General features: G+C 59.5%; 1 long non-coding RNA gene across 1 annotated transcript; it reads left to right on the top strand.

Moving 5' to 3' along the window:
• The first annotated feature begins 534 nt into the window (after positions 1 to 534).
• LOC132244906 (uncharacterized) lies at positions 535 to 5,673 on the top strand. The gene is made up of 2 exons (XR_009456735.1): positions 535 to 4,485; positions 5,011 to 5,673. It is a non-coding gene; the product is annotated as an uncharacterized LOC132244906 (long non-coding RNA).
• The last annotated feature ends 18,017 nt before the right edge of the window (positions 5,674 to 23,690 follow it).

Genomic DNA, 23,690 nt, shown 5'->3' with positions numbered 1-23,690 from the left:
CAGGCATGTGGCACAAGTGGGAGGGGGGAAGCTGGGGTTGGTGGCTGAGGGAGAGGGGGTTGGAGCAGGAGGAGAAGTGGGGAAGGGGGTAGTGCAGGAAGAGGAAAGGAAGAGGAGACCCAAAAAAAAAGATTTTTGTTTCTTGTCAAAAAAGTGCTGGGTCAACTGGTTGTCGAAGTGCAAAAAGAACTCTTCAAGGTCTTTTTTAACTCTTTCATCTTTCCCTCTTTGTCCCAACCTCACATCTCCCCACTGTCCCAGGATTCCACCCCCAACCTCCCTCAGCCCCCATCCCAGCTTACTTACCCCCACTTAACATCCGACAACCCTGCAGAGCCTTCTTGGGTGCACCAGGCCACACACACCAGGGAACCAGGAACTCACTGTCCAGTCAGGGGCACGACAGCTCCAGCTTAGGTGGGGCTTGAACCCACCACCTTTGCCACCTAGGGTAGCACCCTTACCTCCAGACTACTGGGGAAGGCTGAAAGATGTTCCGGGCCTGGTCCCTTTGACACGCACCTTCCAGGCCCCTCCATTGAAGGAGGAAGGCACCTGCCCACAGAAGTGGGGGGAGACCTGGACTTGCACCCCTGCCCTGGCTGCTGTGGTGGGCTACATCACACTCGTGGGCTGCCCTCTCCTCTCCTCTCCTCTCCTCACCTCCCTGCCTGGGCAGGGCCCCTCTTCTCTGCTGCTCCCTAAAACCTGCAGCAACAACCAGCGCAGCCCATGTGCACCCCGGGCCCTGAGCCTGGCTGGGGGCTACAGGAGGGGCTCCCAGGGCAGGCGGCTGCCCCGCGCTCACCCGCTCCACTGTGTCCCGGGGTAGACAGTGATGTACCGGGGCATGGCCACCCTCTGCACATTCACCGCCCCCGAAACAGCTGCCGGGTGCAAGGGCCCCTAGCTGAAGTCCAGCCCAACCAAGAGTTTGCCGTCTCCGGACTCCGCACCCTCCTGCCTCGGGGCCTCCCCAAGGGGCAGGGGTTTCGGTTGAAGCGCAGGGAGGGCGGCACGGAGCCGGCTTCGTCCCGGGTCGGCATCTCCGCGCTCCCAGCCCCGCTCCAGCCCCAGGCGGCAGCGCGGAGCCGGCTTGGGTGCCCGCCCGCGTGTTCCCGCCGCAATGCGCCCACGCGGCCACAGGAGGGCAGCCCCGAGCAGCCGGTTTGTCTCCCCTCCGCGGCGCCGCTCCAAGTGGCTGCAGTGCTGGGAGCGCACCACAGGAGGGCAGCACTGAGCCGGGTTCCCTCCATGCTGGGTGCGGATGCCCCGTGACACGTGTGATACCCGCACTAACGACACACACTCGTGTGCGGAGCTGTGCAAGGGTGAGAGATGAACACCTACATCACTATCGCCATGGACAGAGACAGAGAGATCATTGTGTTAATGATGGTGTTTATTACACACCCACACACCCACACACCCACACACACAAATGCATATCAGTATCCACACACAGCCGTACTGGATACATCTCTGTACCATGTAAGATTTCCAAAGTACGCACGCACTGAATAACAACGTCCCTTCAGCTCCCTGTTCTCAGTTTTAAAGTATTTTTGTGTATCTGACATGCTACATTAATCAGAAGTCAAATCAAACACATTTTTGTTTCAATGGTTAAAAAAATATTCATTCCCTCCTTCCATCCAAATGCCCTGGAAGTGCACTACGTGTTTTCCCCAATATTTAAAATAAGAAATACATTTGAAAAGGTATTTTTTTTTAGAAATAAAAATATATTAAAACCAATTATATAATAGTGCTGAGAATACGAGTTTGGCTCCCCCCAAACTGAGAAGCCCCTCAGGGATGACATGGGTAGATCTGGCTGAAAGCCTGCGGACATTACATTAAGCAGGCAAGGGGGGCAGGACCACACCCGGGCTTACAGGACTCACAAAAACCTGGAGACAACTGGGGATCCACACAGTCCTTCTCCTTGCAACAATGCAATGCAGCTTTCCCATCGCAGGGACCCAGCCCTTAGAGAAAAAGCCCGCAACCTATTAGAAATAGCAAGACTTGTACTAAAGGCAGCCAGAGAAGATCTGAAACACCTGAACTAAAAAAAACCCACCAAGAAACTCATAAATCTCCAGAGCATTTTATTTTTATTGGGACCATTTTTTCTTTTGAGACGAGGGACAGCTGAACTTCAACAGATTATACCAAAGCACCACAACTTCACTGGGCCTTTTTTTTCAGTTCCTCAAAGAAATCAGGACTGATGTCCTGTAGTGCATTAACCATTGGAAACTAGGAACCATGTGTTGCACACTCCTTTACCACTGGTCCATCAGAAGGGGAAATATTTGCATTGCACAAGTAAGAACACAGATTGGATCGGCACACTGAATGAAAAAGTTCATCCTTCAGCCAGCTCGCAACAGGAAAGGCCCGCGGGCAAATCTTCTCAGCGTAGAAAAGCACCAGCCATGAGGTGAAGTTTCTTAGACTGTTTATTATTAGACTGTGCGCATCTTAGGCCCGCTTGCTCCTACCGTTTTCACACTGAGCACACCAACTCCCTTTAGGATCCTTTGCACACAGGATGAGTCCTTCATCCTCACAGGTCATGGAGCTGGAGATTAAATGCTTTCAAACACCCACGGAGCCTTAACTACCAGACACAAACAAACTGCACCACAAACAGCCTGAAATCGGCCCCGCAACCTGCAGCCTAAGCAAGCTACAGCCACGCCACAAACAGAAACGAGCACAAACCTGCACTTCTACGCTGACACTGAGAACCGCTCAACAACCCAACCAAGGAAATCCTACACACTGCCTTCAACTGCATCTGTTCTGATCCACTGCTTAACTAACCAAGCCAGACAACCTGCAAAACCCTTCACTGCTGCATATCAATACGCACAACTAGCACAAAGCCTCAACCTCCCTGCACAAAATTGGGGTCAACCCAAGACTGAGTGCACGGTGCAGCTTGAAGCGTGCGGCTGCTTGCCCCTAGCACTTACCCGTGTATGACAACAGCAGGACCTAAGACACAAATCCTGTGTGCGCCTGCCCCAGGGCTCCCACCTTCCACAAGGCGCTCATCACAAGGTCGACAACTTGGGGATGCAACTTGCAGAGGACAGACACCGTGTCCAAACTCCCTTACCTTTCCATCCCTCTGGGCAGGCAGGGGTTTCTTCCCTCCATAGTGGCCAATGCCTGCCCATCTGCCATCCTGTGTGCTTCTCCTTCTGAGGGTTAAAAAACAGACAGACACTGCATTTAAGTCACCACGTCAGAGGACCAGACTACAGACCCCAACTTCTCAGCCCTCTTTTACTCTCACCTGGACCCACGATCACTCTGCCCTCAGAAAGCAGTGAGGGCAGACATCTGCAGGCTCGACTGCTGCCGACATCCAGGCCAGCCAAAAGCTGAGTGCGACGGGCTAGGACTCTGGACAGAACTGCTAGGGCGGCACCATGAACGGTGACCACAAACACTGGAAACCCTGCTGACAGGGTGGTGGTCCCTGCACACAGCTGGCAGCTGGGGCACAAAGCCCAGACACAACCTGCAAAGTCCTGAATGCCAGCTGACAGGTGCCCCAGGCGGTCTTGATCAGGGGTCAAAGCTGCCCCGTGGACAGAAGGGCCAGACAGGACAGAAGGCCCATAATTTCAGTCTCCTGCCACGGAAGCCACAGAGCTCAAAGGGCTAAAGGAGGTCTCGTCCCCCAAGGTCAGAGGGGTGGGGGTGCAGCCCTGTTTACAGGGTGCAGGGGGCATCTCATAGTGCCAGGAGCAGCAGAACAGAGGAGCAGAGACCCCGACCTGAGTTACAGGAAGGTCACTAAGGCTCGGGGTCCCAACGCACTCAGTGTCCCCCAGAAGCCTGCAACCTCCCATGTAGTCTGTGGGTATGGTCTCTGGCCAACCTCAACAAGTGGAACGAGACCCAACCCAACCCGAATCAAGGGGCCCTGGACCCTGCTTACAGGCTACAGGCCGGGGGCGGGGGCGCAGAAGAACGGCTGGCCTAGGGCAGGGCACTCGTCTCCAGGGCCTCGGGCAGGGAATACAATGCCTGCCCCGGGAAGGAGGGCAGGAACCCCGCGTGCGAGGGACCGAGCGGCCGAAAAGACATGCCAGCGTCCCAAAAAGAGGGGGTCTCCCCGCCGCAATGCCCGGCGCGGCCACAGGAGGGCGGCTCTGAGCAGGGCTTTGTCTTCAACTTCACCTGCTGCGGCAATGCCGCGACGCGGCCACAGGAGGGCAGCACCGAGCAGCCGGTTCGCCTCCCCTTCCGTGGCGCCACTCGTCGTGGCCGCAGTGCTGGGAGCGCACCACACGAGGGCAGCACTGAGCCGGAGTTCGTGCGGGGAGTGGCGGCGCAGTGCGCAAGTGGAGCCGGCGGGGACTTGCCGCGGGGAGGAGCGGCCCCGGCCCCGGCCCCGGCCCCGCACACGGGCGCGTCCTTCCCTCGCGGCGGCGGCGGCGGCAACAGGAGCGGCCGGGTGTGAGTGGGGCTTGCGGCGCGGCTCGGGGCGGGCTCGGGCGGCGGCTCCGGCGCGGCCGGGCTGGGGCGCAGGGGAGACGGCGGGAGGCGGCAGCGGTCCGGGCTGCTCCAGCGGCGGCTGCTCCGAGGGCGGGAGCTGCAGCGTCCTGCGCGCTGATTGGCCGCCCGTGCGCTCTCTGCCCCGATTGGTCCGCCTCGGGTCCGGAGCGCGCTGCAAGGTGCTGGCTGCGGGAGCGGTGCGGGCGGGCGGGCCAGTGCGGTGGGCCAGTGCCGGGGCTGCTTTGGGCAGACAAGGGCTTATGTCAGCACGTCAGCAAGGTGACGCTGTGCTGTGACCCTGCCCTAGCCCCTGGCCGGGATAGTGAGAGCTGACGAGTGATCAGGCCCTCTCAGAGGTCGAAAGAGACCCCAGGCTACTTCCATTTCTTGAGGCTCAAAATACAATGCAATCATTTGTAATAATTGTTCCTTTTTTATTTAACAATTGGCTTTCTAGCTTTTTTCTTCTTCTTTCAATCCTGTCAGTGTATCTCTGTGTCTGTATGTAGAACCTCATTTGGAGACAACAACAAAAGTCTAAATTTGAGGCCCTCCGTGGCTGAGAGGCCCTGGCCAAATGGTCCTCCTGGCCCCCCATGTGATAGGCCCTGGTGGTGATGTTGGGTGCCTAAGCGCGGGACGTGGAAGAGCCCCGATTTTCAGAAAATGTGGAAAACCCTGCACCCGTGAGACGACTGTCACAGCTCTTCATGGTGCTTAATGGCAGGCACTCAAACCCACCAGCCCGCGGGGAAAGCTCTGCCCCTGCCCCCGGTGCGAAGATGAAGATGAAGATGTGAACTTCCCGGTGAGAGCACAAGCGACGGGCAGGGGAGCGCAGGGAGCAGAGCGGCGTGTGACCCACAGCTCCTCGGGGCTGCAGGGAACGGGGACGCAGCAAGAGCACCTGTCCCTGCCGGGGCTGCAGCCAGCACTGGGCCGAGCCCCTTGGAGCTGTGTGCGCGGGCACGAGGACGAGAGGCGTCCGCGATGGGGCTTGGGCTCAAGAAGGCTCAACAGCTAACCTGATGTGAACCAGCCAAAGGCAAGAGGGGACATGTATCTTATATGTTACATTAATCAGAAGGCTCTACTTAATCAAATGCATTTTTGTTTCTATGGTTAAAAAATATTCATTTCCTCCTTCCAGCCAAATGCCCTGGAAATGCGATGCGTTTTCCCCAATATTTAAAATAAGTAATACGTTTGAAAAAAGAATTCACTGCTTAACCCGGGGCACAGATGTCCAGAGGGGGTCCAGCTAGGCCGGGGTTTGAACTCCCCACCTTTGCCACCTTGGGCAGCATCCTAACCACCATAAAAAAAGGAAGGCTGAAAGCTCCTGCTGCCGTAGGCCCCTTGAGACGCAACAGCCAGGCCCCTCCATTGAAAGGGGAAGGCGCCTCCCCACAAAATGGGGCAAGGCCAGGACCTGAACTCAGGACCTCAGCACTCACAGGGAGCAGCCCAGCACTGTGCACCACAGGCCCCAGCTGGCTCAGGACCTCACTTCTGGGCCCCTTGACTCTTTACCTGTGGACACACACCAGTTTCCCCAATATAAGCTGATGACTTTTCACCTAATTAGCAGGGGTTGACCTGCAGTTGATCTCAAATGTGACCTCAGGTGACCCCAAGTTGAACTCTCTGTGACCCCTGGTTTCCCCAAAAATAAGTTGGTGACCTTTCACCTAATTAGGGAGGATTTGACCTGTAGTAACCCCATGTTGACCTCTCTGTGACCCTGCTTGCCCTGAAAATTGGGCTGTGACTTGAACCCTCTGTGCCCCCCCACCCACCCAGGTAGGCTGGGGTTGACCCTGCGTTGGCCTCACAGCGCCCCCTCCTCCTGCCGTGACCCCAAGGTGCCAGCCCTCAGCCTCAGCCGGTCACCAGGGAAGGGGATGTCATGCGCTCATGAATGCGCCGCTCCGGTTGCCATGGACTTGTGAACTGGAGGAGGGAGGAGCCGACTCCAAGGATAGAGCAGGGTCCTTCTTTGACTCCGGTCATGTGAGCAGCGAGAAGCCGTGGAAAGGCCATTTTAATTCTTCTCTACCGTCCAGATGAAAAATGCCTCCCCCTCTGAACCTTCATCACTAGGAATAATGAGCCCAGGAGGAAAAGACCCAAAAATGAAGGGGGAAGAGCCCAGGAGGAGGAAAAGACCCAAGAATAAGGAGGAAAGACCTGGAAGAAAAGAGGGAGTCTGAAGAATAAGGGGAGAAAAGAGTGAGGAAGAAAAGGAGGGTGGGAAAGACCCACCAAGGGGAAGGAAGAAGACCCCCGAGACGCCCCCCACACCGCGCAGAAAGGAGAACAGGCCAGAGGCAGAGCAAAGGAAGAAAAAGGAAGCCCCCCCAACCCAATCCCCGCGCTCATGTGGACCCGGGCCCGGCGGCTCCAGCAGGCCATGTCCGGAGCGGCTGCGAGCGAGCAGAGGGGCAGCAGCAGCGGGAGAAGGGGGCAAAGGGATGGGGGGTGGGGAGCACAGGGGGCCCGAGTGGGGCCAGAAGGGACCCAAGGCCAAGGCGAAAGACACAAATACAAAGGGAGGAGAAGACCCCAGAACAAGGAGGAAAACCCCCAAAAGAAAAGGGGGAAAAGCAATGACTAAGGTGGAAAGACCCAAGAAGAAAAAGGGAGAAGACTCAGAATAAAGGGCAGGGAAGAGCCACGAAGGGGGTGTAAAAAGCCCCAAGAATGGGGGCAGCCCAAAGAAGAAGGAGAGAAAGGGGGGAGAGGCCCAGGGAAAAGACAGAAGAAGACAGAGGAATGAAGGGGGACCCCAGGGGAAGCTCCAAGAATGAGGGGGTGAGAAGAGGCTGAAGGGTAAGGAGGAAAGACCTCCCCCCAGAACAGTGGTGGTGGGTGGAAGACACCCACGAATGAAGGGAGAGCCCAGGAGGAGCAAAAGACCCAAGAATGAGGAGAAAAGACCCTGAAGAAAAGAGGGAGACTGAAGAATAAGGGGAGAAAAGGCTCAAGAGGAAAAGTGGGTGGGAAAGACCCACCAAGAAGGGGGCAGGAAGAAGACCCAAGAATAAGTGGGGGCAGCCCCAAGACTGGAGGGGAAACGAGCCGAGGAGGAGGGAAGGAAACACGGAGGTATGAAGAGGGGAAGCCCCAACGATAAGCGGGGGGAAGAGCCCGGAAGAAGGGGGAAAGACCCAAGAAGGACGGAGGGGAGAGAGCCCAGGCGAAGATGGGGAGAAAGAGCCCAGAATGGACGGGGGGAGCCAGGAAAGAGGAAAAAGCCCCAAAATGAAAGTGGGGAAGAGACCCGAGAAGAAAAGGGGAGAGCAGGGATAGGGGGTGGGGGGACAGAAAGACCCCAGGAGAGGGAGATGAGCGCACTGTGACGGGGGGAAGAGCCACGAAGTCACTGGAGCGGGGAGCGGACTGAGGCATGGCGGGGCAGGGGAGAAGAGCCGCAAGCACGAAGTGGGGAAAGAGCCAGGAAGGAGGAACAAGCCCCGGAGCCAGAGGAAGAAGGGCCCCAAGGAGAAACAGGGGAAGGATGGGGGGGAGGGAAAAAGGGAGGAAAAAGATTGAAGCATCAGGAGGAAAAGACCCAAGAAAAAGGGGTGGAGGGAGGCAGGAAGAAGGTGGAAAAAGCCCCAAGGAGAACGGGCAAATGAGCCGGGAATAAAGGGGAAAGCACCTAAAAATGAAGGGAGGAAGAGCCGGAAAGTGAGGGGGAAGAGGCCCAAGAACGAGGGGGGAAGGGCCCCAAGAAGCAGCAGAGACACATGCCAAAAATGAGGTGGGGGATGTGAAAAGGGAGGGGGAAAACCCAAGAAGGAAGCGGGGAAGAGACTGAAGAACAAGGAGGAAAAGACCGAGGAACAAAGAGAAACGAAACCCAGGAAAGGGGGAGACTGAAGAATTGGGGGAGAGACCCAAGGGGAACGGGGCGGCGAGCCCAGGAGAAGGGAGGGGAACACCCAGGAATCAAGGTGGTGGTGGGAGGAGATCTGCAGGAGGAGGAAAGACCCCAAAAAGGGGGAAGAGACTGACTAGAGAAGAAAAGCGCAAGGAGGAAGAGGGAAGAGTCCAAGAAGGAAGCAGGGGGAAGACCCGAGAAGGGGAGGAAGAGCCCAGGCGGGAGGACAAGAGCCCAGAAGAGGGACAGCCCGCAGGGAAGGGAAGGGGCCGAGAGGAAAGCGGGCAGAGAGCAGAGCCCGAGGAGGAAGAGCGCGAAGGAAGGGGGACCCGGCCGGGGCGGGAGCAGAAACGGGGCAGGAGCCAGGAGCGAAGCCGGGGAGAGACGCGGAGCGGGGAGCAAGAGCCGGGCGCGGGGGACGAGCCCAGGAAGAGGGGATTGCCGGGAAGAAACGGGCAGAGCAGAGAAGGGAGAGAGAAAAGCGGGGAAAGAGCCGAGAAGAAAGGAGGGACGTGACCGCAGCGGGGAGGAGAAGGAGCCCGGGGCAGAGCGGACTGACGAGGCGGGAAAGAGGGAGGGGAAGCACTGGGCACAATTGGGGGAAACACCCGGTCTGGCAGGTCATCCCTGCCCCCAACGACCCCGACCCCGGGGGTGCGGGAGACAAACGGACACGGGGTCAAACACCTTTATTGAAACGAGCCACACGGACACGGGGGAGCTTTACTGGGGTAAGGGGCGGGCAGCAGCGGGTCCCAGCTCCGGCTCCGGCGGGTCCCGGCTCGGCAGCGGCCCCGGCCCAGGCTCCTGCGGGGAGAGACGTGGAGCGAGTCAGCCCCGGCGGAGGCACCGCCCGGCCCGGCCGCCCCATCCCCGTCCCCTCCCCGGCCCGGCGCCCCGCGCTCCAGCCGGCACCCCCGCACCCAGCACACGCCCCGCGCCGCTAGACCCGTCTCCACGCACCGCGCGGCGGGCGCACCACGAAGGACACTGTCGCTCCCGCCCGCTCGCGGACATTTCCCATTGCTGCGGCCGCCCTGGGCCAACGTTGTGTCCCGGCCCAGGCGGCCGCGCGGAGCCGGCCTGGGTGCCCGCCCGGGTCTCCCCGCCGCAATGTCCCTTCATGGGACACAGGAAATCCCACCATCCCAAACGCCCGAGGCTCATGAATCCTGGGGTGTACAACTTAGTGGTGGAACCCGAGGAGAGGGCACTTCCTGGGTCAAAATTATCTTACTTTTGCCTCCTGTTAGGATGGCCTTTTTTCTTCCCTCCCGGTCAGCTCACTCCTACTCGCCTGCCGTCTTGTCTGCTTGTCCTTCCAGGGGCGATGTGCATGGACCCCCAAAGGGGACCGGTTTCGCGGGATTGAGGGCTGCAGCCTCAGGTGGCCAGTCCAATCTCCGACACTTGACCCCCAGCGAGCCAAGTCAAGCGACGTCTGCCACTAATCCCTTTTCAGCAAGGGATTCAGCGCCCTGGCTGACCAGCTTGTAGGCACTTCGCACGCAGTGGCCACAAGGGAACCACTGCAGAAATGAAAGAGGGCAGCGGGCGGGGAAACTTGGAGGTGAAATGACAGGAAAGGAGAGTTCCCAATTTACCACAAAAAAATCACCACAATTGTCCTCACAAAACACTCACCACAGTCCCACACAGCTACCAAAGCACCACACTATTTTCCAACTGAAAAGAGATTGTTTCTGGGGATTATTTCATGATTAGAGGTAGTGTTTAGTGAAGCGTTAGTGTTTGCATTCTTCAAGCTCTCTCCACGCCAGCAGGGGAGTCTCCTCGCGCCCTCCCTGCCGCTCCCCTCGGCCCCCCCGGCCTGCGCAGGCCTGTGCCCAGGGACTCGGGCAGGGAATACAGTGCCTGCCCCCAAGGAGGAGGGCAGTAACCCCGCGTGCCTGGGACCAAGTGACGGAAAGAACAGCCCAGCCACCAAGAGCGGCTCTCCCTGCCGCAATGCTCAGACGTGGCCACCGGAGGGCAGCACCGAGCAGCCAGTTCGTCGGCGCTCCGCGGCGCCGTTCTCGTGGCTGCAGCGCTCGGAGCGCACCACACGAGGGCAGCACTGAGTCGGGTTTGCCTTCATGCTTAGGAGAAGACAACTCCCTGCTCAGAGCCGCCCTCCTGTGGCCGCGCCGGGCATTGCGGCGGGGAGACACGGGCGGGCACCCAGGCTGACTCAGCGCCTGGGGCTGGAGCGGGGCGTGGAGCCCGGAGATACCGACCCGGAACGAAGCCGGCTCCGTGCCGCCCTCCCTGCGCGGAGCAGGCGGGGTTTAAAGACAGAGAAAATCACATGGAGGAGACAGGGAGGCTGCCCAGGCGGCAGGCGGAGAGAAAAGGAGCACCAGGACGGACAGACAGCTTCACGCTTCAACACCTGCCGCAGAACAGAGCCCCACAGGCCCCGCGCCCTGGGAACGCGGCGTCCCGCACGACCCAGAGGTCGCCAGAACATGCCGCCGCAGCTCTCCGGCACCGCCCGCGTGTGCGGGGCTGCAGCGGGACGTGGGCTCCGGGCACAGCACACCCGGAAACCGAGACACCGCGAGCCGGCCGGGGCCGCTGCGGATCGGAGTCGGACCAATCGGCGCACAGATGCCTGCACACACCCACCATACCCTGGCAGCCAATCAGAATGCAACGGGGGGGTGGGGAGCCTTGGCCCCGCCCCCTCCTGGCCAAAGCCAATGAGAGAGAAGGGCGGGGCGACTCTAAACCCGCCCATGCGGCTACTCCACCCAATCGCCTCATGTCTCAAGGTGGCCAATGAAAACGCGAGCCTCCGATCCCGGCCCGGCATGAAGGTCCGTGACTCGTGTGTCAGTCCCGGCCGCGGTCACTGCTCTAGTGGCGCCCCGAGCGAGCGAGCGAGGCCGTTTTTCCTCCTCTCTCTCCGCCTTTCTCGCCCGGCTGCAAGACCCACAGCCCGGCCGCACCGATCTGCTTGCTCCGTCTCGGCCCCTTGTCGCCCGGCTGCAATGCCGCTGTGCAGCACGGGGCGGCAGCACCGGGCCTGGTTTTATTTCTCCGGCTGAATTTCCTGGCTGCCGTGCCCAGCGCAAAGCTCCGGACCGCGGCACTGGGCCCGTTTTGTGACGTGCCAGGATCCCCAGCCGCGAAGCCCCGACCGAAACGCGCCGGCGGCCCCGACCCTTTCCCTCCTTCTCCGCCCTCCTCTCCTGGCTGCAATGCGGAGCGCGACCCACAGGAGGGCAGCACTGAGGCATTCCTTTCATACACGGCACCACAGGAGGGCAGCACCGAGCAGCGGGGTCATCTCCCCTGCGCGGCGCCGCTCCTCGTGGCTGCAGTGCTGGGAGCGCACCACGGGAGGGCAGCACTGAGCCAGGTTGCCCTCCTACTGCGGGTGGATGATCATGACGTCACTGCGTGTCTGCCCAGACGGTCCTGGAGCGCTCCGGCACCTCTTGCGGCGACCGCGGCGGGTCCTTGCGCTGCCCGCGGGCCCAGGGGCGAGGGGGAACTAGCTGCCCCAGGGCTCCTTTGTAGCGGGCCCAGGGCACGGTGCCCCCGGAGGGTCGAGGGGCCACCCCCGTTTAGCAGCCAGAGGGAGTTTGGAGCTGTAGCCCACTTGGATCTGTCCCGAAACACCCAGCAGTGGTCTGCCTTCCTGTTTGGCACCGTTTGTGTGTGCCGTGGCAGAGAACTGATGTGCAGGGTGGAAGCTAAAATGCCACTGCTTAACTCAGAGCACAGACAGGCAGGGGGCTGGCCTTCCCAGAACAGCCTCCTTGCACACCCCTAGCAAGCAGTGCCACCAACTCACTAAAACAGAGAGGGCTCCACCTAGGCCAGGACTTGAACCCATCCCCTTTGCCACTGAAGGCAGCACCCTTACCACCAGACTACAGAAGAAGACTGAAACCTTTTACGGCCCTGGGCCCCTTGAGGCACAGCGCCCAGACCTCCATTGAAAGAGGAAGGCGCTTCTCCACAAGACAGAGAGAGGCCAGAACCTGAACTCAGGCCCTGAGCACCCACACGGAGAGCCCCTGCACTGTGCACCACAGCACCTGGTTGGATGAGACTCACTTCCAGGCCCCTTAACTCTTTCCCTGCGGATACGCACTGGTTCCACTACAAGGGGCACCCCAGGAAGGCCACAGCCTTTGCCTGCCTCTTGGCCTGGTGGTCAAGGCCCCGTGCACTCAGGCAGAGCCTGTGGGTTTGACTACACAGGGCCAGCATCCTCTGGGCCTGGCTTTCACTCTTGCTTTCCCCAGCGGCGCTTGCCCAGCCGCTGCAGGCCAAGGGCCATCATATTTGACATGCCAGAGAAGACTTGTTCCAGCCATTCATGTTAAAGTCCAGAGACACTGGGCTGGAGGCCGGGAGGTCTGCCTTTATCTTCCTTTGTTTGCAGCCATGGGAGCTGCCTGGGAAAAGTGAATCCGCACGGCACGTCCCCTAGGCTGCGGGGAACGGTCTTCTCTGGCGGCTCAGCAGGGACCACTGCGGGGTCCCAGCTCCTGTGCAACCCCAGCTAAGGGGGTGCAGAGAAGCGGGGCTCAGAGGCCTCCAGCCACAAGGGAATCCAGACCCCCAGCCCTCACTTTGCAGCACTGTGCCCCAGCCCCCTGGCTCTTGGGGACACCTGGGGCTGGGGGGCAGCTGCGACCTCGGGCTGCCCTTGGAGAGCTGGACAGCCGTGTCCCGCAGAGCGCAGATATGTGGGGACCCAGGGAAGGCCGTCTGCCCAAATACTCTCACTGGGTCCTGGTTAAGACCAAGGTCCAGCTGCCTCTGGGCCCCAAAAGGCAAAGGGCCACGAGCCGGGCGGCTGCTGGGCAAAACCCAGACCAGCACCCCAGGGCGGCTGTCCTCGTACAGGGGTCACCGCGCTGCGCCCAGGACACCGCTCACCGCCACAATGAGCTTGTGCGTGCGAAGGCGCACAGGAGCGGCGCGAGGGGCAGGCCAGCGGCCCCCGCTGTGGGACGCCCTCCTCCGCCCTGCGCTGGGGCAGAGCCGTGCTCCGGCCGGGGGGGCCTCTGAGCCCGGGGACCGGTGCCCCCCGCCCCCAGGACTGCACACGAGCTCCTCTGCCCTCCTGGCAGGGCCCTGCCCGGTGCTGCATCACGACCCCCCGGACACGGGCTGGAGACAGACCCACCTGCAGCCCCCTCCTCCAGCCCCGTCCGAGGCAGGAGCCTGCTCTCCTGGGCATGGCCCCGGTGCCCCTACCCTGCCCTGCCCTGCCCTGCCCTCCCGCCCGGCACTGCCCACACCCCGGGGCGGCAGCACCTGGCTCGGGACTGGGACGAGCTCCCGGCCCGGCGAGACAGGCGGCTCCTCCCGGCCTCCCCGCACGAGCTGCGGCCCCGGGGCACCCACGCGCAGGGTGGAGGAAACCCGGCTCAGTGCTGCCCTCCCGTGGTGCGCTCCCAGCACTGCAGCCCCGAGGAGCGGCGCCGCCGAGGGGGGACGACCCAGCTGCTCAGAGCCGCCCTCCTGTGGCCGCGCCGGGCATTGCGGCGGGGAGACCCCGGCCGGCACCCAAGCCGGCTCCGCGCTGCCGCCCGGCCCCGAGTGCGGAGACGGGGTCCCGCGAGGTGCTGCCGCCCCGGGGTGCGCGCAGTGCCCGGGCGGGAGGGCAGGGCAAGGCAGGGAAGGGCAGGGGCACCTCGTGCCCGGGGCAAGCACTCCTGGGCACAGCGCGGTGACCCCTGTACGAGGACAGCCGCCCTGGGGTGCTGGTCTGGGTTTTGCCCAGTGGCCGCCCGGCTCGTAGCCCTTTGCCTTTTGGGGCCCCAGAGGCAGCTCCGCAGCTGGACCTTGGTCTGAACCAGGCCCCAGGGGAGGGTATTTGGGCAGGCGGCCTTCCCTGGGTCCCCACATATCCGCTCTCTGCAGGACACGGCTGTCCAGCTCTCCAAGGGCAGCCCAAGGTCGCTGCTGCCCCCCAGCCCCAGGTCTCCCCGAGAGCCGGGGGCCAGGGCACGGTGCTGTGAAGCACAGGCTGGGGGTCCAGACTCCCTTGTGGCTGGAGGCCTCTGAAATTGTTGAGCGGGAGCAATAAGAAAGAGGGAAAAAATGAGAGACTGGAGAAAATAAAAATGAATGAGAATGAAAAGAATGAAAATGAAAAAGAAATAAAAATGATTTTTTAAAATTATATAATGGCACTGGTAAAATGGGTTTGGCTCCCCCAAACTCAGCAGCCCCTCAGGGGTGACAGGGGTAGAGCTGGCTGAAAGCCTGCGGACAATACATTAAGCAGGCAAGGGGGGCAGGACCACAGCTGGACCTAAGGGACTCACAAAACCTGGAGGGAACCGGGGATCCACACAGTTGTTCTCCTTGCAACAATGCAATGCAGCTTCCCACTGCCGGGATCCAGCTCTTAGAAAAGAAGACCCCACTATTGCTATTAGAAATAGCAAGACTTGTACTAAAGGCAGTCAGAGAAGAAAGTCTGAAACACCTCAACTAAAAAAAACACCAAGTAGCTCATAAGTTCCCTGAGCATTTTATTTTTATTGGGACCATTTTTTCTTCTGAGACAAGGGACAGCTGAACTTCAACAGATTATACCGAAGCACCACAGCTTCACTGGGCCTTATTTTTCAGTTCCTCAAATAAATCAGGACTGATTTCCAGAGTGCATTAGCCATTGTAAACTGAAGACCAGGAACCATGTGTTGCACACTCGTTTCCCACTGGTCCATCAGAAGGGGAAATATTTGCACTGCACAAGTAAGAACACAGATCGGATCGGCAGACTGAATGAAAAAGTTCATCCTTCAGACAGCTTGCAACAGGAAAGGCCCGCGGCCAAATCTTCTCAGCATAGAAAAGCCCCAGCCACAAGGTGACTTTTTTTAGACCATTCATTGTGTGACTGTGCACATCTTAGGCCCTCCTCTTCCTACCGATTTGACGTCGGCCACGCCAACTACCTTTATGATTGTTTGGACTCAGGACAAGATCTTTGTCCCTGTGGAGCTGGAGGTTAAACACTTTCAAACACTCACAGAGCCTTAACTTACAGACACAAAGACATTACACCACAAACAGCCTCAAAGTGGCCCCATAAGCTACGGCCTAAGCAAGCTACAGCCAAGCCAGAAACAGAACTGAGCACAAACCTACATTTCTACACTGACACTGAGAACTGTTCAACCCTACACACTGCCTTCAATCACATCTATTTTGATCCACTGCTTAACTAGCCAAGCCAGACAACCTGCAAAACCCTTGACTGCTCTATATCAAAATGCACAACTAGCACAAAGCCTCAACCTCCTTGTACCGCCCTAGCAGTTACCCGTGTATGGCAACAGCAGGACCTAAGACACAAATCCTGTGTGCGCCTGCCCCAGTGCTCCCACCTTCCACAAGGCGCTAATCACAAGGTCGACAACTTGGGGATGCAACTTGCAGAGAGGCCAGACACCGTGTCCAAACTCCCTTACCGTTCCCTCCTGCTGGGCGGGCGGGGATTTCTTCCCTCCTTAGTGGCTAACACCTGCCCTCTGCCGTCTTGTCTGCTTCTCTTTCCAGGGCTTAAAAAACAGACAGACATTGGATTTAAGTCAGCACGTCAGAGGACGAGACTACAGGCCCCAACTTCTCTCCCTCTTTTACTCTCACCTGGACCCACAGCCACTCTGTCCTCTGTCTGCGGAAAGTGGGGAGGGCAGACATATGCAGGTTCGGCTGCCGACATCTGGGCCAGCCAGAAGGAGAGTGCGACGGGCCAGGACTCTGGACAGAACTGCTAGGGCGGCACCACGAACGCTGACCACAAACACCAGAAACCCTGCTGACAGGGCAGTGCTCCCTGCACACAGCTGGCGGCTGGGGCATGAAGCCCGGAGACAACCTGCAAAGTCCTGAATGCCAGCGGACAGGTGCCGCAGGCGGTCTCGATCAAGGGTCAAAGCTGCCCTGTGGACAGAAGGGCAGACAGGACAGAAGTGCCACGACTTCAGTCTCCCGCCATGGAAGCCACCGAGCCCAAAGGGCTAGTAGAGACCTCCTCCCCCAAGGTCAGAGGGGTGGGGGTGCAGCCCTGTTTACAGGGTGCAGAAGGGCATCTCATAGTGCCAGGAGCTGCAGAACAGAGGAGCAGAGACCTGGACCTGAGTTACAGGAAGGTCACTAAGCCTCGGGGTCCCAGTGCACTCAGTATCCTCCAGAAGCCTGCAGCCTTCCCTGTAGCCTGTGTGTATCATCTCTGACCAACCTCCGCAAGTGGGACGAGACCCGACCCGGAGAAGCAAGGGCACCTGGACCCTCCTTACAGGCTGCAGGCCAGGGGCGGGGGCGAAGAACAGCTGGCCAAGTGCCAGGGTACTCGTCTCCAGGGACTCGGCTGGGGAATACATGGGCTGCCCCAAGAAGGAGGGCAGGAACCCCGCGTGCGAGCTACCGAGTGCCCGAAAGAACATGCCAGCCACTCAAAAAGTGGGGGTCTCCCCGCCGCAATGCCCCGCCGCGGCCACAGGAGGGCAGCACCGAGCAGCCGGTTCGCCTCCCCTCCTCGGCGCCGCTCGTCGTGGCCGCAGTGCTGGGAGCGCACCACACGAGGGCAGCACTGAGCCGAAGCTCGTCCGGGGAGTGGCGGCGCCCGGGACCGCTCAGTGCGCACGCAGAGCCGGCGGGGACGTGCCGCGGGGAGGAGCGGCCCCGGCCCCGCACACGGGCGCGTCCTTCCCTTGCGGCGCCGGCGGCGGGAGCGGCCGGGTGTGAGCGGGGCTTGCGGCGCGGCTCGGGGCGGGCTCGGGGCGGCCGGGCTGGGGCGCAGGGGAGGCGGCGGGAGCCGGCGGTTGTGCGGGCTGCTCCAGCGGCGCCTGCTCCGAGGGAGGGAGCTGCAGCGTCCTGCGCGCTGATTGGCCGCGAGTGCGCTCTCTGCCCCGATTGGTCCGTCTCGGGTCCGGAGCGCGCTGCAAGGTGCTGGCTGCGGGAGCGGTGCTGACCAGTGCGGTGGGCCAGTGCCGGGGCTGCTTTGGGCAGACAAGGGCTTATGTCAGCACGTCAGCAAGGTGACACTGTGCTGTGACCCTGCCCTAGCCCCTGGCCGGGATAGTGAGAGCTGACTAGTGATGTTGGGTGCCTAAGCGCGGGACGTGGAAGAGCCCTGATTTTCAGAAAATGTGGAAAACCCTGCCCCCGTGAGACGACTGTCACAGCTCTTCATGGTGCTTAATGGCAGGCACTCAAACCCACTGGCCCGCGGGGAAAGCTCTGCCCCTGCCCCCGGTGCGAAGATGAAGATGAAGATGTGAACTTCCCGGTGAGAGCACAAGCGACGGGCAGGGGAGCGCAGGGAGCAGAGCGGCGTGTGACCCACGGCTCCTCGGGGCTGCAGGGAACGGGGACGCAGCAAGAGCACCCGTCCCTGCCGGGGCTGCAGCCAGCACTGGGCCGAGCCCCTCGGAGCTGCGTTTGCGGGCACGAGGATGAGAGGCGTCCGCGATGGGGCTTGGGCTCAAGAAGGCTCAACAGCTAACCTGATGTGAACCAGCCAAAGGCAAGAGGGGACATGTATTTTATATGCTACATTAATCAGAAGCCTCTACTTAATCAAATGCATTTTTGTTTCAATGGTTAAAAAATATTAATTCCCTCCTTCCAGCCAAATGCCCTGGAAATGCGATGCGTTTTCCCCAATATTTAAAATAAGTAATACGTTTGAAAAAAGAATTCAGTGCTTAACCTGGGGCACAGATGTCCAGAGGGGGTCCGGTTAGGCCGGGGCTTGAACTCACGACTTCTGCCACCTCGGGTAGTGCCCTAACCACCATGAAAAAGGGAAAGGCTTAAAGCTCCTGCTGCCGTAGGCCCCTTGAGACGCAACAGCCAGGCCCCTCCATTGAAAGGGGAAGGCGCCTCCCCACAAAATGGGAAGAGGCCGGGACCTGAACCCAGGACCTCAGCACTCACAGGGAGCAGCCCAGCACTGTGCACCACAAGACCCAGCTGGCTCAGGGCCTCACTTCTGGGCCCCTTGACTCTTTACCTGTGGACACACACCAGTTTCCCCAATATAAGTTGATGACCTTTCACCTAATTAGGGGGGGTTGACCTGCAGTTGACCCCAAATGTGACCTCAGGTGACCCCAAGTTGAACTCTCTGTGACCCCTGGTTTCCCCAAAAATAAGTTGGTGACCTTTCACCTAATTAGGGAGGATTTGACCTGTAGTAACCCCATGTTGACCTCTCTGTGACCCTGCTTGCCCTGAAAATTGGGCTGTGACTTGAACCCTCTGTGCCCCCCCACCCACCCAGGTAGGCTGGGGTTGACCCTGCGTTGGCCTCACAGCGCCCCCTCCTCCTGCCGTGACCCCAAGGTGCCAGCCCTCAGCCTCAGCCGGTCACCAGGGAAGGGGATGTCATGCGCTCATGAATGCGCCGCTCCGGTTGCCATGGGCTTGTGAACTGGAGGAGGGAGGAGCCGACTCCAAGGATAGAGCAGGGTCCTTCTTTGACTCCGGTCATGTGAGCAGCGAGAAGCCGTGGAAAGGCCATTTTAATTCTTCTCTACCGTCCAGATGAAAAATGCCTCCCCCTCTGAACCTTCATCACTAGGAATAATGAGCCCAGGAGGAAAAGACCCAAAAATGAAGGGGGAAGAGCCCAGGAGGAGGAAAAGACCCAAGAATAAGGAGGAAAGACCTGGAAGAAAAGAGGGAGTCTGAAGAATAAGGGGAGAAAGAGTGAGGAAGAAAAGGAGGGTGGGAAAGACCCACCAAGGGGAAGGAAGAAGACCCCCGAGACGCCCCCCACACCGCGCAGAAAGGAGAACAGGCCGGAGGCAGAGCAAAGGAAGAAAGAGGAAGCCCCCCCAACCCAATCCCCGCGCTCATGTGGACCCGGGCCCGGCGGCTCCAGCAGGCCATGTCCAGAGCGGCTGCGAGCGAGCAGAGGGGCAGCAGCAGCGGGAGAAGGGGGCAAAGGGATGGGGAGTGGGGAGCACAGGGGGCCCGAGTGGGGCCAGAAGGGACCCAAGGCCAAGGCGAAAGACACAAATAGAAAGGGAGGAGAAGACCCCAGAACAAGGAGGAAAACCCCCAAAAGAAAAGGGGGAAGAGCAATGACTAAGGTGGAAAGACCCAAGAAGAAAAGGGGAGAAGACCCAGAATAAAGGGCGGGGAAGAGCCACAAAGGGGGTGACAAAAGCCCCAAGAGTGGGGGCAGCCCAAAGAAGAAGGAGAGAAAGGGGGGAGAGGCCCAGGGGAAAGACAGAAGAAGACAGAGGAATGAAGGGGGACCCCAGGGGAAGATCCAAGAATGAGGGGGTGAGAAGAGGCTGAAGAGTAAGGAGGAAAGACCTCCCCCCAGAACAGTGGTGGTGGGTGGAAGACACCCAGGAATGAAGGGGGAAGAGCCCAGGAGGAGCAAAAGACCCAAGAATGAGGAGAAAAGACCCTGAAGAAAAGAGGGAGACTGAAGAATAAGGGGAGAAAAGGCTCAAGAGGAAAAGTGGGTGGGAAAGACCCACCAAGAAGGGGGCAGGAAGAAGACCCAAGATTAAGTGGGGGCAGCCCCAGGACTGGAGGGGAAACGAGCTGAGGAGGAGGGAAGGAAACACGGACGTCTGAAGAGGGGAAGCCCCAAGGATAAGCGGGGGAAGAGCCCAGAACAAGGGGAAAAGATCGAAGAAGGACGGGGGGGAGAGAGCCCAGGAAAAGAGGGGGAGAAAGAGCCCAGAATGGACGGGGGGAGCCAGGAAAGAGGGAAAAAGCCCCAAAACGAAAGTGGGGAAGAGACCCGAGAAGAAAAGGGAAGAGCAGGGATAGGGGGTGGGGGACAGAAAGACCCCAGGAGAGGGAGATGAGCGCACTGTGACGGGGGGAAGAGCCACGAAGTCACTGGAGCGGGGAGCGGACTGAGGCATGGCGGGGCAGGGGAGAAGAGCCGCAAGCACGAAGTGGGGAAAGAGCCAGGAAGGAGGAACAAGCCCCGGAGCCAGAGGGAGAAGGGCCCCAAGGAGAAACAGGGAAAGGATGCGGGGGAGGAGGAGGGAAAAAGGGAGGAAAGAGATTGAAGCATCAGGAGGAAAAGACCCAAGAAAAAAGGGTGGGGGGAGGCAGGAAGAAGGTGGGAAAAGCCCCAAGGAGAACGGGGCAAATGAGCCAGGAATAAAGGGGAAAGCACCTAAATATGAAGGGAGGAAGAGCCAGGGGGGAGCCCCAAGAACGAGGGGGGAAGGGCCCCAAGAAGCGGCAGAGACACATGCCAAATATGAAATGGGGGATGTGAAAAGGGAGGGGGAAACCCAAGAAGGAAGCGGGGAAGAGACTGAAGAACAAGGAGGAAAAGACCGAGGAACAAAGAGAAACGAAACCCAGGAAAGGGGGAGACTGAAGAATTGGGGGAGAGACCCAAGGGGAACGGGGCGGTTGGGACAAGGGAAAAAGAGCCAAGAATAAGGGGAGAAAGCCCCAGGAATAGCGGGGGGAAACACCCAGGAATCAAGGCGGGGCGGGGGGAGATCTTTAGGAGGAGGAAAGACCCCGAAAAGGGGGAAGAGGCTGACTGGAGAGGAAAAGCGCAAGGAGGAAGAGGGAAGAGTCCAAGAAGGAAGCAGGGGGAAGACCCGAGAAAGGGAGGAAGAGCCCAGGCGGGAGAACAAGAGCCCAGAAGAGGGACAGCCCGCAGGGAAGGGAAGAGAAGGGAAGGGGCCGAGAGGAAAGCGGGCAGAGAGCAGAGCCCGAGGAGGAAGAGCGCGAAGGAAGGGGGACCCGCCCGGGGCGGGCGCAGAAACGGGGCAGGAGCCAGGAGCGAAGCCGGGGAGAGACCCGGAGCGGGGAGCAAGAGCCGGGAGCGGAGGACGAGCCCGGGAAGGGGGGATTGCCGGGAAGAAACGGGCAGAGCAGAGAAGGGAGGGAGAAAAGCGGGGAAAGAGCCGAGAAGAAAGGCGGGACGTGACCGCAGGGGAGAGGAGAAGGAGCCCGGGGCAGAGCGGACTGACGAGGCGGGAAGAGGGAGGGGAAGCCCCGGGCACAAGCGGGGGAAGCGCCGGGGCTGGCAGGTCACCACTGCCCCCAGCGACCCCGACCCCGACCCCGACCCCGGGGGTGCGGGAGACACACGGACACGGGGTCAAACACCTTTACTGAAACGAGCCACACGGGCACGGGGGAGCTTTATTGAGGCAAGGGGGGGGGGGGGGGCAGCAGCGGGTTCCGGCTCCGGCGGGTCGCGGCTGGGCAGCGGCCCCGGCCCGGGCTCCTGCGAGGAGAGACACGGAGCGAGTCAGCCCCGGCGGAGGCACCGCCCGGCCCGGCCCGGCCGCCCCCTCCCCTCCCCTCCCCTCCCCTCCGCCGGCCCCGCCCACTCGGGGTCCCAGGGTCTCGGGGAAGCCAAGTCAAGTGATGAGCACAAGTCGGAATATCTAACTAAACAACCCACCTCTTCCCATCGGGTGTGAACAGGGGAATCCTCCGCACCAGCAGGCAAGTGGCTCCTACCAGCTTCCTCCCCCCAGCCAGCAAAGGTGAGAGAGACTCTGTGCAGAGAAGCTGGACTGGCACAGAGATGAGCGCTGCTTCGCATGCCTTGGGCGTCAATACTACCAGGCTGGGCTCAAGACTGGTCTCTTGTCTCTTTATCCAGCTCGGGTGGTAGCAATCCCTCAGCTGTACAGAGGGAATGGAGGATCTCTGCGAAACGTGGTTGTATCTGGACGTGGTGTACAGAAGGGGTCATCAGGAAAGGGACTGTCACCACCCCTGAGTTCTGGGTCTCGACTTGCAGACAATCCTGATCCAGCAGGAGATATACGCACTTGTACACCGAGGATAAGGTAGACTCCAGGTTCCTGACTCTGTGCAATGGATGCAGCCCCTTCCCAGCAGGGATCACAGCTGTAGCTGACAGACATCCCAGTGTGGAAGGCTTCTAGGCCCTGGGCGGTGTGCTTCCTATTGTCTAGGGCTGGAGGTGGAGGGCACGGCCCCACTGAGCCAGGGGAGAGAGGAAGGAGAGCGGGTCAGTGAACAACTCACCTTAAAAGTGAAGAGCAGCCGGATTCACAAAGAGGAGGAAAATCCCCCTCCAGGCAGACTTGTTACATCAAACTTTGTTGAGCTAGCAACTCAAGACATGCTAGGATGATGTGGGCACACCTACCTAAATATCGCTCCAGCCCAGAAATGGAAGGACCCCATTGGGCTACTTTCCTACCCCCGGATATGCCCTTCAGTGTCTTTGATATGTATAAAATGTACATGTCTTCATTAACAGCAGGGATTATCCATCATTGGGACACTTATAGAGCTCTGTGTCAGGGGTCGCCTACCACAGGGACTGGTGCAGGAGAGGCAGGGGGAAGTCCAGGCAGAAGTTTGCATTTTCCATGTTGGCCGCTGAAAGCCGATGCAAGCCGATGCCAGGATTCCCAGCAAGTTCACTTACCCGTCCATGCACGGCCCTGCCAGGTATCACCCATCCCAGTGACCAGCCGGCAACTGTGAGTCGTGCTTACCTAGACTGCAGGTTGGGGCAGGAGGAGCCCAGGTGCCATCGTCCCGGCACTGGATCTCATAGCTGCCCTTCAGGACATAGCCATCGTTGCATTCAAAGCTCACTTTATCGCCACGGTCATACACAGAGCCGTGCCCCTCGAGTTTCCTTCCATTCCGGATCTCTGGGTTTGGGCAGCAGGTCACTAAAAATGAAATCATGGTTGACAAAGGGTGTTTCACCTGACTTGCCTCTTCTCCACGCACGTACGGGCAAATCTGCTTGCAAAGGGTGGAGCACAGAGAGCGGGGAAGCAGGAGAAAGACAAGGGAGTGAAACAAAACAGAGGTGCTGGTCCCCTTTGACTCAGGCCACAACATGTCCTGCCCCGCTGTGGCTGGTCCTAGATTGGACCATCAGACCACACAGAACACCAACTGCACACTCAAAAGCTCTTTCATTCCTGAAAACCTACCTATTCTACCTGAGCAGTCAGGTCAAAGAGGCAGCAGCATCACCAAGCACGAGGAACCACGAACACCTGAGAACAGCAGTAATTACCAGGGGACACCTGAAAGGTGAGGCATCTCCTCCCCCGTGTCGTTGCCTTAAGGCCTGTTCTTTCCGCATGCTGGACGCTGCTGCCAAGTCTGACGGAGAGCTCTTCCTAAGGATGTATTTCTGTACAAGAAGTCACCCAACCCCAAAATCCCCCTCAGGGAGTTTTTATCCCTCTCCTCCCCATCCAAACATAACTCAATTTATATGCTGTGAAATACGGTACTCCAGTTCTAAGGTCATTGGAATTACATGCCAAGGTGAGACCAGAGT

The sequence above is a fragment of the Alligator mississippiensis genome, chromosome 14, assembly GCF_030867095.1.
Source record: "Alligator mississippiensis isolate rAllMis1 chromosome 14, rAllMis1, whole genome shotgun sequence".
Taxonomy (NCBI): domain Eukaryota; kingdom Metazoa; phylum Chordata; order Crocodylia; family Alligatoridae; genus Alligator; species Alligator mississippiensis.
Note: the sequence above shows the minus strand (reverse complement) of the source record. Positions and strands in the feature narration are given on the sequence as shown.